The sequence below is a fragment of the Saimiri boliviensis genome, chromosome 6 (genome assembly GCF_048565385.1).
Source record: "Saimiri boliviensis isolate mSaiBol1 chromosome 6, mSaiBol1.pri, whole genome shotgun sequence".
NCBI classification, from domain to species: Eukaryota; Metazoa; Chordata; class Mammalia; order Primates; family Cebidae; genus Saimiri; species Saimiri boliviensis.
Window position 1 is genome coordinate 61,360,234 of NC_133454.1, and position 18,479 is coordinate 61,378,712.

Consider the following 18,479-nt stretch of genomic DNA (forward strand, 5'->3'; position numbering starts at 1 on the left):
GGTTTCTGCCACTCAGAAAGATCCAATGTGTCCCAGAGTCCCATCCCTGTCTTCATGATTGATTCCCCTTCAAAATAAGCCAAACTCTTAGGCCTTGCTGGGAAGCTGATATCTCAGAGGCAGGACCCTCATTACATGCAGCCCTACCTTCCACTCCACACACCCCATTTCCCCCTCACTCTCTCTCAGCGCACTGTTCTCCAACGTCATGTTTTCAAACTGTTTTTCTTTCGCAGTCATGACCTTCATTTTCATTTTAATGTGATTTACCCTGAGTCAAAATCAGCCAAGGAAGAGTCATAAAGGGACAGAGCAGATGATCCTACCTGTCTCACTATACTAAAAAAAAAAAAAAAAAGCGCTAGACTAGCTTATTCACAGGTCACATAAATGCAAAAAAATGTCTTTAGGAACAGGGTGCTGGCGGGATATATGGGAAATCCCTGTACCTTCCACTCAGTCTTGCCATGAATCTAAAATTGCTCTAAAAAATAAATTTTAAAAAATGTTTTAGAGGAACTAGATTAACTGGTTTGTCAGTTCCACGAGAAAAGGGACCGTGTCTATTTTGCTCATCACCATACAGACAACACCTGGGAAGTATCTTATACAAACTAAGTGCTTAGTAAATTGGGATAAATGAAAGAGATTACACTGTGAGAAACCCAGCAATGTTTTCTGGGAATCATGAAGTTACTTAACAACCACACTGACTTATTTTTTACTACAACAATTTTTAAAAAGTGATTATATGATATAAATTTAAAAGTGGTACTAAAGCCAAGGTTATTAACCAAGAGCACAGTGCAGCGCTACAGTAAAAACGTGGGTAAAAATTAAAATAGTTTAAGTAATGAATGCTATCAAAAGGTCCCTTTAAACCTAAGAGGAAAAGACCACAAACAAGGCACTATGATTTCTTCACAAATAGAAATGACTCAGTGGGCTGCAAAACATTGATCGTGATCTTAAAAGCTCTAAAAGGCATATGACCAACAGTGGGTAAATGGAAATCTCTACATGCAGGATTACTCTAAGGATCTGTAGCCAAAACAAACACAATAGGTAAAATCATGTAATAGCAAACTCTATTAAAATAAATTCTATCACATAATGCTAGTACTAAATAGGATGATAACTTCTTAGGAGAAATTTTAAGTAGAATTTTACAGTACTGGACAAAGTAACTGGGTCAAACCACAAATAATTTCATAAATCTTCTTAAAACCATCAAGTCAATCTATCCCACCTCTTGCCAACACTTTTAAGTCTTAAATTTGGTAATATCTAAGAAATATCAAATACGCATTTAGAACAATCTGCCACGGTGCTAATTTAACCTACACATACACATGAGGTTAATCCAGCTTGCATGTGAGTCATTCCCTGTCAATGTCAGGCATTATCAATTTGCTGATTTATTTATTTATGAGACGGAGTTTTACTCTTGTTGCCCAGGCTGGAGTGCAATGTGCAATCTCAGGCAATACCAACTTGCTGACTGATTGACTGATTGATTGATTGATGAGACAGAGTTTCACTCTTGTTGCCCAGGTTTGAGTGCAATGGCACAATCTCAGCTTACTGCAACCTCTGCCTCCTGGGTTCAAGCAGTTTTCCTGCCTCAGCCTCCCGAGTAGCTGAGATTACAGGCATCCGCCACCATGCCCAGCTAATTTTGTATTTTTAGTAGAGAGGGGGTTTCTCCATGTTGGTCAGGCTGCTCTCAAACTTCCAATCTCAGGTGATCCACCTGTCTCGGCCTCTCAGAGTGCTAGGATTGCAGGAGTCACCGGCACCCAGCCAATTTGCTGATTTATTTACATAAACTCATCTTCATAAGCAATTATAAAATCAGGATTTTTAAGCTACCAGAGAAAGATTCAACTGTTTTTAGTTGATAGTCCTCATTTTTCTGCCTCAGCACAAGAGTTACGCCACATTCTCAGTGGTAATTGTGGGTCACCTGTAAGTGATGAGAAGGTGGGACTACACATGCAGTATGAAAAATCTTGCCAAATAATTCTGATAATCTAAGCCACCCTGCCTCTTGCTTCCACAAAGCAGACAATAATTGGTTTGTACAGATATAATTATGCATCTTATTAAATATCTGTTGTATGAGATTATTCAAATAATAACAGCTACCAGTTTTTAGGTTTATAGTTCCTAATTATTGTTTATGGTTCAAAGATTTTACAAATATTATTATTATTATTATTATTTGAGATGAAGTCTTGCTCTGTTGCCCAGACTGGAGTGCAATGGTGTGAACTCGGCTCACTGCAACCTCCTTCTCCCGGGTTCAAGCGATTCTCCTGCCTCAGCCTCCCAAGTAGCTGGGATTACAGATGCATGCTGCTATGCCCAACTCTTTTTTTGTATTTTAGTAGAGACAGGGTTTCACCATGTTGTCTAAGCTGATCTCAACCTCCTGAGCTCACGCAGTCCACCTGCCTTGGCCTCCCAAAGTGCTAGGATTACAGGTGTGAGCCACCATACCTGGTCGATTTTACAAATATTACTGAGGCAGGAGAATAGGGTCTGGAGGCAGGGAAGCCAAGGCTGTTTCACGCCGACTTCCTAGAACTAAATTGAAAGGAAAACCCTAACTTTCCATACCTAAGTAACAAAAGGACCAGAAACAACTCCCTTTGACCTTTTCTGCATGGCAGATGGAAAACTGGCTGTCCACAACAAATCAGACTGATTGTGGACCGAGTCTTCATTTGCACAGAAGTATAACTTTGCAAAAAGCAACCAATCAGACGTTTGCACAGTGTGACCTTTGTAACTTCACTTCAGGCTCTGGTTGGCTCCTTTCTGTAACCAGAGTGATTGTGGGCTACCACTTAACTTATATGAGATGAGTATGAAGTGGCCAATGGGAAACTTCCAGGGGTTACTTGAACCCAAGAAGACTCTGTATTCGGGACGGTGCTGCTCAGCCCACTCCCACACTGTGGAGTGTACTGTCATTCTCAATAAATCCCTGCTTTCAGTCTTTTGTTGCTTCATTCTTTCTTTGCTTTGCTAGGCATTTTGTCCAATTCTTTGTTTAAAACACCAAGAACCTGGACAACTTGCAGTCACGACCCTCTACTGGTGACATTATTACCAATCTTCAAAGTTAAGGATAGGTATTATTTCCATTTACAAATGAGAAAACAAAGAAAGCTCAGATAGCCTCTCCAAGGGGCCACAGCAAATAAAGACAGGGGTGAGATTTGAACCCAGGGCAACCCCAGGCCTAAGCCTTCTCACTCCATACACGGCTTCCTAAATAAAAGAAAGGCCTTGAGTACACATCTACTTTTACATCCACTTACTTTAGTGTGAATCCATGGCCACTTCTCATTCTGGAAGATTCTCAACCCCACCAGGTTTAAGCTCTTTTTCTCTATTCTCATCTGTGGATGAATTTCAGGAGGTATGAAATTGTCTGAAAAAAAGTCATTGTGGTTGTGCACTGATAAACTGTGGTGATAACTTGATCCAGCAAAGTCTGGAACATCAACCAAAGACAAGTCACAAAATTTCAGTGCCCAGTTGCCTTTGCATTTTTGGATCACACAGATGACACCTGCAGGTCACATGACATTATAGAATGCTATACAAACAAAGTTTGAAACAGGTGAAAAGAAAAGCGGGAGATGAATCTTCTAGCTCATGGCAGCACTTAAGGAGAGGTATTACTTGGCACTGGTGTGCCAAACTTGAAAAGCACGACACAGATGACCTCAAAGTAGGAACGCACGTATTGCACAGATCCCATGTTAAGGTTGTTTATCAACAAAAAGTAAATATGAATACATAAAAAGTTTTCACTGAATGGGTTTTCTTCATACTTTGGTATTATATATTGGGGTGCATTTTTAAAGTGACTGGCCTACAAAATAATGGATTGTTGAAAACAAGTTCACGGTTAACGGAACTACAGTAAGATCCAGCAATGACACCTCTGGATATACATCCAAAAGAAAAGAAATCACTATAACATATCAAAGGGATATCTGCATCCGTATGTTTATCATAGCACTAGTCACAATTGCCAAAATATGGAATCAACCTAAGTGTCCATCAGTGGATGAGTGGATAAAGAAAACGCAGCATATACACAATTGAATACTATGCAGCCATAAAAAGAATGAAATCTTGTCACTTGCAAAAACATGGATAGCACTAGAGGACATTATGGTAAGTAAAATAAGCCAGGCACAGAAAGACAAATTTCACATGTTCTCTTTCATATGTGGGAGCTAAAAACTTTTTTAAATTGAACTCAGGGGGACGAAGAATAGAATGATGGTTACCAGAGCCTTAGAAGAGCAGCTGGGAGGTGGAGATAAAGTGGGGATGGCTAATGAGCACAAAAATAATTAGATAGAATGAATAAAATCTAGTATTCAACAGTACAATAGGGTGACTATAGTTAACAATAATGTATTGTATATTTTTAAATAACTAATAGCTAAACTAAATAGGAAACTTTGTGTTCCTAACACAAAGAAATAATAAACGCTTGAAGTGATAACCTAGTTACCACAATTTGATCATTACACATTATATGCCTTCATCGAAACATGACATGTACTTCATAAATACATACAACTATTATGTACCTATAATAACTGAAAATTTTTAAAGCCCTCAAATTTGTGGGAAAATTGTTAAAAAGAAAAAATAATGGTAATCATGCTTAATATCAAAAGGATCAAAAAAAGACAAAGGAAGTATAAAATAAAAATATTTTCCAATCATTAAACTCAACAACAGCAATCTAAACGTTCTTAAAAGATGATTTTAAATTTTTTAATTCTGTTGATTTTGAAGCCAGTATCTGTTTTGGAAATTTGTTTTAGTTTTATAAGATGTTTTCATTTAGTTTATTTTATACATAATTATATGAGATTAAAAATAAGAATTAATCAATATTAGAATTTGATAATAATTTTTCTTTTTCAAAAAAGTCACAAATTCAATGTTGAGTGCTAGTCCCTTTTTAGCAAAATACAGGGTATTTTCATCTCAGTTAAGATATATTCACTGAAATGGCATTATAACTAGCTAAACACATAGCCGTTTCCTTGATCACACATCTTCACAAATCTGGGCTGAGAATGGTGTTGGGATGGTAGGATAAGAATTGTATATTCAAATGCAAGATTCCCATTCCCCAGAATCAAAAAAGTTCTAGGAATCTGAAAAATACTACCCAACTCCATAGTCATCAAGACCACTACCCTAAGAAAACTCTATAAATTCAATGCAATAAACTTACCCTCTATTTTAGAGGCCCCAGATAGGATATCTTAAAGTCCAGGCATTTCTAGAGCTGTGGTACAATGTTTTCTCCTGCACACATGTTCAATATTGCTACAAAAATTACTATGCTTCTCTGAAAACCTGTAGACCAGTGACAAAAATTCAGCAATTAAGCCGATCTGTGGGGTCAAAAAAAGAGATTCTCAAGACTTATCTAAATAATACATTTTAAAAAAAATTAAGACAAGCCATCTCCTTTCTGAAGCATCGTTAACTGTCACTGCTGAAGACAGAAAGGCAAAAGCCAGCTGAAAAGAGGCGACAGTGGCCCCCCTTGTCATTTTCTGATTCTACAATGCCTTCTGACTCCAGTTTTTTGAATCCCCCTCCATTACTAAATCCCAGTCTTCAACTGCCAGTTGAGGTCAACTTCTACTGTACTTACCCTGGCCAGCTAGAAACAAAACAAGGGAGTGTCTGGGTGGGGCCGACAGTGTACATACCGGTCTATCTCCAGACAAATCTCTGCTCTGGTAACCCCACTTCTGCTCTATTTCTTTTTGTGAGGCATCTTGAGGATGGCACTTTATTGGTGATTTTTAATATTACCAATCACAGTTAAGTGTTCATCTGTTCCAACCATATGTAAGCCCAAAAGAAAAGTAGGAAACCTGAAAGAACAGACGTTAACAATCATGCTCAGTATTAAAGTATACATCTGGCCAGGTGTGGTGCCTCATGCCTGTAATCCCAGCATTTGGGGAGGCCAAGGTGGGTGGATCACAAGGTCAAGAGATCGAGACCATCCTGGCCAACATGGTGAAACCTCATCTCTATTAAAAACACACAAAAAAAATTAGCCAGGTGTGTGGTACGTGCCTGTAGTCCCAGCTACTGGGGAGACTGAGGCAGGAGAATTGCTTGAAACCAGAAAATGGAAGTTGCAGTGAGCCGGGATTGCGCCACTGCACTCTAGCCTTTTGATAAAGTGAGACTCCATCTTAAAAAAGAAAGAAAAAAAAAAGGATACATTTAAAATTCTAGGAAGTACAGAGATTTCCCATCAATGACAACACTCATACTTTTTGGGGAAAACTTACCAGAAAAGTTAGCAAAGGATTCCAACAATAGCTATCCCTTGCTTTTAAGAACATGTTAGTAAGATTAGGTATGAAGTACATCTCTTATAAAAATCAATGTTATTTACCTACTATTAAACTGAATTGAGTATGAGGAGTGGAAGGGGGAAAGGGAGACTAACAAAATTGGAAATTTGGAGCAAGAAAATCAAGATGGTGTTCAGTTGCTTGAGGAAAAGGAAATTTACCCAAACTTTCACAATTACATATGAGAGCACTCCCCTGACTGTTCCCTTTCTTATGAGCCATGTCCTCACCAACCCAAGCACATACAATCAACTCTAGTTATTCCATCATCAAACGCTCCTTAAATTTTATTCCTACTCATTTTATTCTGATTTAGTGGTCTCTAAGTAAGTGATACCATAATAATATCACATTTTGTCAATAAAAGCACTCCATCTCGAACAGAATAACAGGAACAGCAACAGCAAATGCTCACATGCGGTAAGTACCTAGCAAGCGCCAATCACCAGCCCGAGTTATGGTGTCCTCACATTGCCTCTAAGGACTAAATGTCATGATCCCATAGCCCCATGGACCACCATTCCATTATATAGATGGAGAAATCAAGGCACAGAGGGGTCACATCGCTAGAATATGGTGGAGTCTGGCTTTGACCTAAGGCTCTCTGACTCCAGGACCTACCCTGGTCTAACTGCTGTAATACACTGTCCAAAAATGCCTAGGTTAAAGCTCCCATTTATGTAACACAAATTCATTCCAAATTCAATCATTTCATTAATCTACAAATTCTACATGCTAAATTTATGTGAAATAAGGATGAGGATGTCTTCCAGTCCCGTATCTACTTCCAGAAGGTAGTGTGTAAATGACATAAATGATGAAAATCAAGAAGTGGTCTTCAGCCAGGCATGGTAGCTCCTGCCTGTAATCCCAGCACTTTGGGAGGCCGAGGTAGGCAGATCACTTGAGGTCAGAAGTTCAAGACCAGCCTAGTCAACATGGAGAAACCTCATCTCTACTAAAAATACAAAAATTAGCCAGGCATGGTGGCAGACATCTGTAGTCCCAGCTACTCTAACTGAGATGCTGAGGCATGAGAATCGCTTGAACCCTGGGGGTCAGAGGTTGCAGTGAGTCGAGATCGATCCATCACTGCATTCCAGCCTATGCAACAGAGTGAGACTCTGTCTCAAAAAGAAAGAAAAGAAATGGTCTTCTTAAGTTGGACTCAGCAGTATATAGACTAATGATTTACAGTGTTGCCAAGAACATTTGGCACATTCCCATCACACATTGTATTAATCTGTTGGTAATGAGAATGAGATAAGGAACAATCTAGCAGAGGTCAGCAGCAACATCCAACACCCCAGATACGCTATTACAATCAACCAAATCATTTTTTATAGTTAGAAGGCAAAGGGTAAAAAATCCCTTAAGTTAAACTCAAAGACTTCCAAATAATTCAATTTCATTAGAGAATGAAGAGGAAATTTTCCTATAGGTTAAAAATTCTACTATACTAAAGAATATATAGCATCAAACAAACCCATGTTAAGAAAGATATTAAGATATGAAGTAGGTTCACTAAAATGTCAACAATTCTTTAAAAGCCAAGTTAACCTGCAGACCTGAAAATATTACTATGTTTAAGCCATTTAATTATAACCTAAAAAACAGCATACAAATTAATGCATATTGTTAACTATAGATAAAAATATTATCAACAGTGTATACTGGGCAATTAGAGATCTGAACAAGTAGTCTTTCTTGTTCAATTTTTCTCTTTTCAAATTAAAAAAAAATTACAGACAAGCGTCATCGATCATTAAGAGGGCCTGGTTCTGATATTATATGAGCTCTGTCAACCTTAATCAAATTGCTTGACAGATCGTAGATAAGTAATGACTTGCTTAGGTTAAGCAAGGCCAGAGTTTTCCTTCTGTAGTATATACATCTCCAGAGTGAAAATAAACAGCCTCACACCTCTTACTGGGAGCCTCACTCTGCTGCTATTACAACTCAGTCTTCATTTCAACAAAGGAAGAGGAACCTTCAGCTTTAACAACGTCTATTTTTCTTTCCTTCCTTCTCAAAATGGTCATAAAAAGTCATCAAAACCATTTTTAAACTATCCCATTAAACAGATAATAATTATTTTAATCTACAGCAAAATAACACCAATTAACTATCATTAAAGGCCTTAGCAATAACATTTGTTTTAGCCTGCATTAAACAGTGATATAAAACAAAACAAAAATAGTTGACAAGTGACAAAAGCAATATAAAAGGAATCACTTAAAACTGCAAAGCTTGAATTCATGTTGTAATATGTCCAAGAAATTGAAAAACAAATTTTGTTTCAGTATCATTGCTCACATTTTGGGTACAAGGGCAACATGGAACAACTGTTAAAATAAGAGAAAGAGCATCCCAATTCAGATTTTGTATTTATTCCATAACCAAGACACAAATAATGAACCAAAATATCCTCCTTGATAACTTCTTCACTTTATATATAATTGGAAAGGGCTTTCATACTTCATATTCAGCCAGGATATACTGTTAAAGAATTTCTAAGCATCCAAGTATTCTGCCTGCTCTAAAGAAAAAAGTTAAAAAGCAAGGATCCCAGTGGCTAGGGGAAAGAAAAATGAAATGACTTCTTTAGAAGAATGAGTTTAAAAATATAAGATACCAGGGAGTCAATTTTATCGTAGGTAAAATACACTTCAATATTTTCCACTAGGTCAGTACTACCTAGAATAGAGAGCTTGTGGTTTAGAAATGTCAAAGACCAAAAAACCAAAACACCAAAAAAAAAAAAAAAAGCTCCCTTAGAATTTAACTATTTTAATCTATTCCTAAATACATACAACTGTGCAATTATAACCTAAAATAAACCTAAAAAGAAAGACTAAAGTTCCAAATAACACTTTTCTCCAACATTCAAAAGAGATTTTTAAAGGACACCTAAATTTGAACTAGATTAAAACTTTTATATCTGATATTGATGCCCAATCATTGAGTCTTCATGATTTCCATTCTAACAAAAATTTTACAATCTCATTCATTTCCTGCAAGTAGCAAAAGCAAAACAAAACAAACAAAAAAGAAACCTGTAAAATACTCTGCAAAGTACAAACGGCTCTATAAAAGTTATTTAAGAAATGATCACTATGGGAAACAGGAAAGGAGAAAATTATTCTGTATACAGAATAAAAAGAACCACAAAACAAGATTTGTAATTGCTGAAATACAAACTCCTCAGCAGGGGCCCAGGGACGGGGTGTGTTGTGGCCCCTCCTATGGCTGTCTGTGCACGCAACACACAGACTAGGTCAGGACTTTTCTTTCCCAATTCCCTGGAGGCTCCATTCTTACAGTCTGCAGGGCACCCAAACAGACAAGGGCCTGACTCTGCAAAAGCAATACTTTCACTCCTTTGACACCATATTATTTATTGTTAAACTGCCCAAGTACACATACAGCATACATTCACTCTAGATGAATCAGAAACAAAAGACACTGGTATTTCTCAGTGAATCAGAAAGAACCTTTACAAGCAAAATGAGGACTTTGCCTACTCAATGTAAATTTTTTTTGCCAGAAAACTCACATTTCAACATGAAGGAAACAAAAGCCTTAAGTGCACAAATTAAAAACAAAACAAAACAAAACAAAACAAAACAAAACAAAAACTCAAAAATTGGCTGGGTGCTGTGGCTCACGCCTGTAATCCCAGCATTTTGGGAGGCCCAGGTGGGCGGATCACGAGGTCAGGAGTTTGAGATCAGCCTAGCCAACATGATGAAATCCCATCTCTACAAAAAAAAACAAAAAAGACTCTCAAACATCAGTTTCTCATTCTTGCTTGTTAAAGGCCTGTCGCATTTGAGATGTGGTAGCTGCTGATTTGATTCTGTGGCCAGCAGACACCTGTAATCACAACTAATTAAGAGTCCTATATACATGTACAGCTAAGAAAACGTGAACCTAACCAAGCATTACAGCTTCTGCTCTACAAGGGTAATCACTTCCTTATCTTTTCCCTAACAATCCACCTATCTGGGAAGAGACACCCTAAAATAACAAGTAAAACACAGAGTGTTTTCTTTAAAATAATTTCGATATTATTTTCAAGGGGGGTAGAATGCATTAGCCTGGATTTACCAAGGTTCACATTTAGAACCCACTTTGGGGGTTAGCTACAAGACGTCTATTAACATTACTAAGATGCATGCAGTCCAATCCCTGAGCTAAAGTTTATCTGATACCACAAAATATTGATATTAAATCTCTGCACAAGCTGTACTGTATAATTAAAAACCCTACTGCAACTGCTGTCATAATAACAAATGCAAAATTATTTTAAGACCTAACCAGTATAACAATAGCTTTTCTTTTTTTTTTTTTTTTTTTTTTTTTTTGGAGATGGAGTCTGGCTCTTGTTGCTTAGGCTAGCATTCAATGGTGCAATCTTGGCTCACTGCAACCTCCACTGCTGCCTCAGCCTCCCAAGTAGCTGGGATTATAGACGCCCAGCCACCACGCCCAGTTAATTTTTTGTATTTTTAGTAGACAAGGCATTTCACAATGTTGGCCAGGCTGATCTCGAACTCCTGACCTCAGGTGATCCACCAGCCTCAGCCTCCCAAAGTGCTGGGATTACAGGCATGAGCCACCATGACCAGCCAACAATACCTCTTTTAAAATGCATCCTCAAACACAAAAGAAATAACAAATAATGACAATTGTGTTTGCTACCCTAACAGGAGATCATAGTCAATGGCCAATCTCATAATGACTCAAAATTGGCTTTAGTTACCCATGGGATTAAAACAACAACAACAAACACTTCAGCTCTAAATGTATTATGGAAATTATACAAAAGACCTATGTACACTCAAAACATAATTATGGCAGTTTCTTTTAAGAGACGAACCCAAATAAAATATAAAATAATTAAAACATGGTGACTAGAGCTTGGAATTGGGAACTCGGGGTAGAAATCTGATCTATTTATTTTTGTTGTAACCTTATAAAGGACTCATACCATATAAAAAAGAAAATATGCTTAATTTTCAATAAATAGAAATCAAACTACTGATTTAGGGATCAGAACAATTCTAATCAAATTATAATATGACTTGAAAATATGTTAAGTAGAGGTACACACAGTCAACACTTGGTATCCACAATTCCTCATCCATGGATTCAACCAACTACAGACCAAAAATATTTGGAAAATAAAAATAATACAGGCTGGGTGTGACGGCTCACGCCTGTAATCCCAGCAATTTGGGAAAACAAGGTGGGTGGATCACTTGAGGTCAGGAGTTCAAGACCAGCCTTGCCAACATGGCAAAACCTCATCACTACTAAAAATACAAAAATTAGCCGGGCATGGTGGCAGGCGCCTGTAATCCCAGCTACTTGAGAGGCTGAGGCACAAGAATTGCTTGGACCCAGGAGGTAGAGGTGCAGTGAGTCAAGATCACACCACCGCACTCCAGCCTGGGCAAAGAGTAAGACTTTGTATCCAAAAAAAAAAAAAATTAAATATACAGTATAACAGCTATTTATATAGCATTTACACTGTGTTAGGTATTATAAGTAATCTAGTGATGATTTAAACATGAAGATGTGCATAAGTTATAAGCATATACAGGGAACTTCAGCATCTAGGGATTTTGGCATCTGTGGGTAAAAGGGGGTGTCGTGTCCTGGAATGGATCCCCCATGAATATTTAGGGTTGACTGTATTTACAATTAGACTTAAAAAATACTTTCACCCACCAGAAACAACTCAGCAGAACCTCACTAGAATTATTATTACTGTAGAAGAAAACCTGCCATTTCCTTTTGGATGAACATCCATGATTTAATGGAAGAAACGATAGAAATGACCTCATTTAAAAAGGTGATCACACAGTAAGATGCACCCAGGAGGTAAATCATGGATACGACATAGCAGTTAAGACTCCAATGTGGCTCTACGCAGGAGTTTAACAATCTATTAAGAACTACAAAAATACCTCCTCCAGATTTAGTAGTCCCAAGTTTTACTGGAACTACTGCTCAGATACTAGGACACCAAACGGAAATCCTGATAATGAGTTGTTATGGTCACACCTAGAAATCTAATTTCACATAAGAGTGCACAGGATGAAATGGGAAGGAGGAAATACTGAATCAGATCAAACTACTCTGATTGCTAATCTGATGCTATTTTCCTGGTATTTTTACACAGAGGGATAAATAGCACCTTTCCCGCAAAACTACTGTCACATACATAATCCCATTCAGACATTCAGCCACATGATCATCTTATGAGCCAGTCAGCAGATGTTTTCAATACATTGCAAGCTATGTAATATCAAGCCAAATTGTGAGGTTTAACCCCATTTTGTAAATGAGGATTCCCCATACCCACTCTGATACTCTCATAGTCACCAACAGGAGAGGAACAGTTAGAATGATCGAAAAGAGGCTAGTGATTAACACTATGTCCATTCCAGCTGAAACCATGCTCACTCCCTAATTCTTATTGCCTGTTATGCACTGTGTTGTTGTTTTGTTATATACACACCCTAAGGCCAAACCCATGAAAAGAAGCCAAATTGAATGGGCAAGAAAAATGTCTAATCCCCAGCTTTCGATGCTATTTTTCTTTTTATTGGATGAGAGACTGCCAAGTTCTGATGTCACTGTAATAATTTCACGGCCTGATAAAAGCAGGATTTTATCCATTAAACATTCGTTCCCCTTGCCAATTTTACCTCTAACCATGCAGTGTATACAATTACTTACTGAACAGATATCAAACTGTAGTAAAATTAAGAATTCTAATTACTTTAATTCTGATACTATAAAAAGCCAGTAACTGTCAGAAATTTCCCTGGCAAGAGATACAATCCAGAATGTATTTTTTAGTACCTATATACCCAGGAGAACCCCTGTAAAACACAAAAAGACAAAACATGACATCAGCTCTCTGGGCACCGAAAAATGCTGCACAGAACAATTATATACATTTTAAATGTATAAAATTGTTAGAATATTCCAAATAGTTGACAAGTAGTTCAGTAATAGTGTGATAATACATGTCCTAGTATCTTCGACATGTAATTGTTTTTTAATTTATCTAAAGCTTTTGTTCATCTTCATTGCTTGAGGCTGTGGTATCATTCCCTGAACTTGAGAGTCATTGATATCACTGGATTTTTAAGAGCAAAACTGTGTGTTGAGATCATTCATGGATCAAGAGAAGATGGTTCAGCATCTTGCTACTCAGTGTGTTCCACCCAGCTCATCAATATCATCTGGAAAGCTGTTAGAAAGGGAGAATCTTGGGATCCACCCCAGACCTACTGAATCAGAATATGCAGTTGAGCGCACCCCCTCACCCAGAAATTCAATTGCACACTAATGCCATCCAGGATATCTGTGTGTTTAGTACTTGTTCAGCAGAGTGCAAAGAAAGGGGTTGGTGGGCAAATGGCATGTAGGGGAAAGTCACACTGTCCTTAAGGAATAAAGAGAGACCAACATGTATGTAATTATGATACCGTATCAGTGCCAGGAGAGATGCGTTCCCAGCCTGCGAGAAAGCATGGTATATTCATGGAAGGCAAAGTAGCTGGAATGGCAGAAGCTTCAGGTAGGCAAATAACCCTGTATGTCCAGTTAAAGACCTGGGCTTCGATAAGTGAGCAATTCAGGGACTTTAAAGGATTTTAATGAAAGCAGTCACATGATCACAGATACATTTCAGAAAGATCATTACTCAGGCAAAATGTAAGAAAAATCAATTATTTGGAAAGGGGGAAAACCAAGACTGGAGACAAAGGGATGAATTAGTAGCAGTTTAAGCAGGAGTTGCCAAGGCATTTTTTCATCTCATATCCTGAATCTCCCCTCTGTTCCTCTCCCAAAGTTTGGGAAGGAGGATAGAGGGGTAAGGTAATAGTGGCAGAGAAGAGGTAAAGGAGGCCTGCTTCTAAGTTACAGGGAAAATGGAATTAGTATTGATGGGCATGCATAAATAGAAAACAGTAAAAACTCAATATACTTTTCTGTTTTATAAAATGGAGAAAATATTATTTTGGTGATTCAGGATTCTACGGTTCCTTCCATCATGTTAAATATCAATTATTAACATAAAGTACTATATTTACAGATACGAGATGTGTACATGGTTAAATATCAATGGATCCCAGAATATATTTTGAACATGGTTTTGATACTTGTGTAAGTCACTGATATTGGCCTTTCTCCTCCATGAGTTATTTGTCTCTCTTGTAACTCAGGTTTAGAAAAGTTGCAGTGAAGGAGAGACAAGAGGAACATTTATTAATGTTTACATCTAATTTGTTTTTAGGAATAAATAAATAAATGGGCCAAAAAATTGCTTCAGATGTGTACCTATATAAAAAGGTAGTATATGCTATACTTTTAAGTAGTATCATTTCTAATACACTTAGAATATTGAAAAAGTCCCTATTTTAAGTAAGGAAGAAAGAATGTTTGATATTCACTTGTTAGTGATAAACTAAGGATTACGTCTAAAGTGAAAAGAGCCAGCAAGTCAAGGCAATCTCCAACTTTAAATTGGAGCTGGTTTAAAAAATGTATTTATCCAATGGCTGTTTGGAACTTTTACCATATTTCCTACCTCCAAAATCATGTACGTGGTGGGTATGTAGGCTAGGCACACATAAAAGCCTATTTAATAGTGTCTCAGTTGTACAAAGGTCTCAGAGGTTATTTAGTCCAATGTCACACCCAAGGTAGAGATTCTTCCACACTAGCCTTCGCAAATGCCACTAGAACACTTCCAGGAATCAGGAGCCCATGCCCCTTCCAAACAGCACTGTCTCACATGAGGCAGCTCTCAGGCAGCTCTATTTGTTAGATAGTTCTTCTTTCTTCTGAAGCATAATCTGCATCTTTGAGTCCCCCTATAGATCAAACGATGAATCAGGTATCACTATTTCAACACTCCCAACCCCCAAGAAATCCTGACCACTGGTGGTCTGATTTAGGAAGGAAAGGGGATAATTTGCCTCTCTGCAGTCCAGAGGAACCCATCCCTAGATATGGCTATATGTGAAGAATGATCTTGTGTCAAGAGCTATGAATCCCCAGATTTAATAAAATTATAAATGTTGAAAAATACAATGTCTCCTGAGAGGAAAATGTCTAGTGTTCCAGCAGAACACCCAGAAAATCCTTAATCAACATTTCCAATAACAGAAATACAAGCTATTAACTGTAACCGAAGTCCCTTCCAAAATTTAAAACAAATTCTTCTGATTCATCTACTGAATCATCTTTTCTGTTTGTGAAATAAATTGTATTTAGCATATCAGAGAATTTCAACAATACAAACAGAAATTCTACATGTAGAGGCATAACCTGACCGCAACTGTTATTAGGTTAGTGGCCAAAAACTGTTCTTCCTGATAGAAGTGCTTGGTGCTGGTCTTCAAAAGCCTCCTGCAGTAAAGCATCCTAGCACCACTTCCTTCCCTTCATGGTGGACTCTTTTTTTCTTCAGAAAAGCATTGCACTGTTTCATTTTAAACTCAAAGAATATTACACTAATGCTGGGCTGGTGGTCACTTCTATACAACCTTAAATTTGATTATGGCATTTAATCGTAAGCATGAAGGATATAAGCTACCTTAGATGGTCCTCTTCCCCTATTTTGAGGCTCCCTCCTAAAAACACACACATAAAAATGAATACAGTTTTCAAAGTATTTCGTTTATGGAACTGTAACTGAAGGTAATTATACCTTCAAGTAATGAATAAACCCAGTTCTGTGAATAAAAATGAGGTCGTGGTTAAGTTTTTCTAAGCCATTGGGATCTGATTTTCTAGTAATGTAGGAAGAAGTGTTATTTCCTTCTTCCCCCAATGACTGTGTATCATTGTGCCAATAAAATGAGCTACTATAAATTTCAAACTGCACAGAAGACTCTGCAACAATTTAAAAAGCATGAATGACTACGGTATACATGAATAAATGTTATTCAATAACATGAATTAAATCTCACAGGCTTATGTCTATTATGATGCTCATCACTGAGCAGTGCAAAAACCTCAATGTGAATAAGAAGTCCCTACTCACATTCCAACCAATATACAGCAAAGCAAAACGTTATTTGGGCTAGTTTTTTATTCTCTCTGGCCATCAAAATATACTACAAAGCAAAGTGACTAAACAGCTATGAATGCAGAGAGGCACAAATGGCAGACATAAGACTACAAACTGTAGGAGTCCATTTTCATACAGTTCAAGAACACGCAAAACTCATCTATTCTGACTCGTCAGAATAGCTGTTGCCTGCCAGCAGGAGGGAGAGCTGCCTGGGATGGACACCAGGGAGCCTTCTAAGGCTAAGGAAATGCTCTGTATCTCAATGTGGGTACTGGTTACCACAGATCTGTGCATATATAACAATTCATCTAGCTGTTCACTTAGTATACATTAGCTGTACACTTGTATATATTACTATGTTACTCCTCAACAGGGGGATGGGGGGATAACACATGATGTCCAAGTGCCTTCTAAGTTTCAACTGCAAATTTAAGAAAACTGTAGTGTTCTAAGACCACAGTAGTTCCATATGCCCACACAATTACTAACTTCTGAGAATTCCTCATTATTAAGTACTTCAAAGAGATCACTTCTGGATCAAAGTAATACACTTACAGGTACAGGAAGAGTTAATAAAAATAACAGCAGCTAACATTTACAGAGGTTTTACTATATGCCAAGTGCTTGACTTTCATTATCTCATTTAATCCCACAACACTGGTAAGACATAATTGCTGTTATTATCCCCATTTTACAGATAAAGACCCCCAAGGCTTAGGTCAAGATCATTGCCCAGGCTCACATAAATAACAGAGGTAAGCTGGTCTAGAACAAGAATAGCTGAAAAGCAAGCTCTATGTCAGCTTCTGAATTCTGTTTGTATTAGGGTAATATAAAAATAAAATTAGCCTCACACTTCCAAGTAATAAAACATAAACAAAATATGTAACCTAAGTTCAGTAATATAGCCCATATATTTTTTCCTCAAGTAAGATTAAAGGCACATCAGTGGCTCTTAAGTATTGGATTCCCTACTCACATTCCAACAGACAAACAGCAGAACAAAATGTTCTTTGGGCTAGTTTTTTATTCTCTCTGGTCATCAAAATATACTGCACAGCAAAGCAACTAAACAGCTGTGAATGTAGAGGGGCACAAACCGCAGTGTTTACTCCAATTCATTCAAGAGTCCTTTCAATTTGGCCATACTATAAGGAAAAATGCCCAGGATTAAGGTGGAGAAAAGCTAAACATATCTTCAAAAAGGCTTCTTTATTTTCTAAACACATTGCATTGTGAGGAGAATTTGGTAGAAGGCTACATGGAAGTAGGATGGAAAAGGCTGTGCACTATTTACAACATGATTTTACTTGGAAACAAAATATATCAAATGAACCATCAAATACGCTACTGCATTCTGCATTAGCTGAAAACTATAAGCATTGGAATTCACATTCTTGGTAGATGAAAACCAATTAACTACACCATCCACCATTCAGAACTGCTCTTCCTTGAAAAGTACACAAGAAACAAACTGGGCTAATATTCTTTAAAAAAAGTTTGTACCCAAACATTATTTAAGGCAGGAGAAGAGAGAGTTGGGAAGGAAGACATACCAATGTTTCTCAAAAATTTTGCTCCAAAGATTTTGCAGAATGTTTTTGCCAGATATATTTTCATTTACTTGGTGCTGCTAGCAAGTCTGCAAAGTAATGCCTCAAAAACACTAGAAATGATAGAGTTTTTAAAAAGACAACAGAAAAGCTATAACCTAAATTTGAATTATATAATAATAATGGAACAGAAACAGTCAAATTACATCAAAAGAGTAAACTAAATTATACCTATTCAAACAAGCATTTCATCACTGCAAAACAATTTGTTTCACATGAAGCCTGATTTTGCTCTCAGTTTGAAAGTTATTAAAACGATACATCAGCCTTTACAGGCAAGACCAAACAGTAAGACAATTTTACATATTTATCAAAAGATCATTCAAAGAA

The 18,479-nt window shown here is 37.3% G+C and overlaps 1 protein-coding gene across 8 annotated transcripts in view; it reads right to left on the reverse strand.

The window, feature by feature from the left end:
- Positions 1–18,479, reverse strand: part of CDON (cell adhesion associated, oncogene regulated) — a 104,000-nt gene that overhangs the window by 81,795 nt on the left and 3,726 nt on the right. Inside the window, exons 1-3 of one of the 8 annotated variants that reach the window (XM_074400830.1) lie at positions 5,769–18,478; positions 5,282–5,406; positions 3,330–3,442 (exon numbers count right to left, since the gene is read on the reverse strand). The exons of 3 other annotated variants lie outside the window; for them this stretch is intronic. The gene's annotated coding sequence lies outside the window, so the exon portion shown is untranslated. Of the gene's footprint in view, positions 1–3,329; positions 4,787–5,281; position 18,479 lie in introns of those variants that run through there. 4 more of the 8 variants (XM_074400827.1, XM_074400826.1, XM_074400828.1 and 1 more) reach the window with 4 other exon arrangements.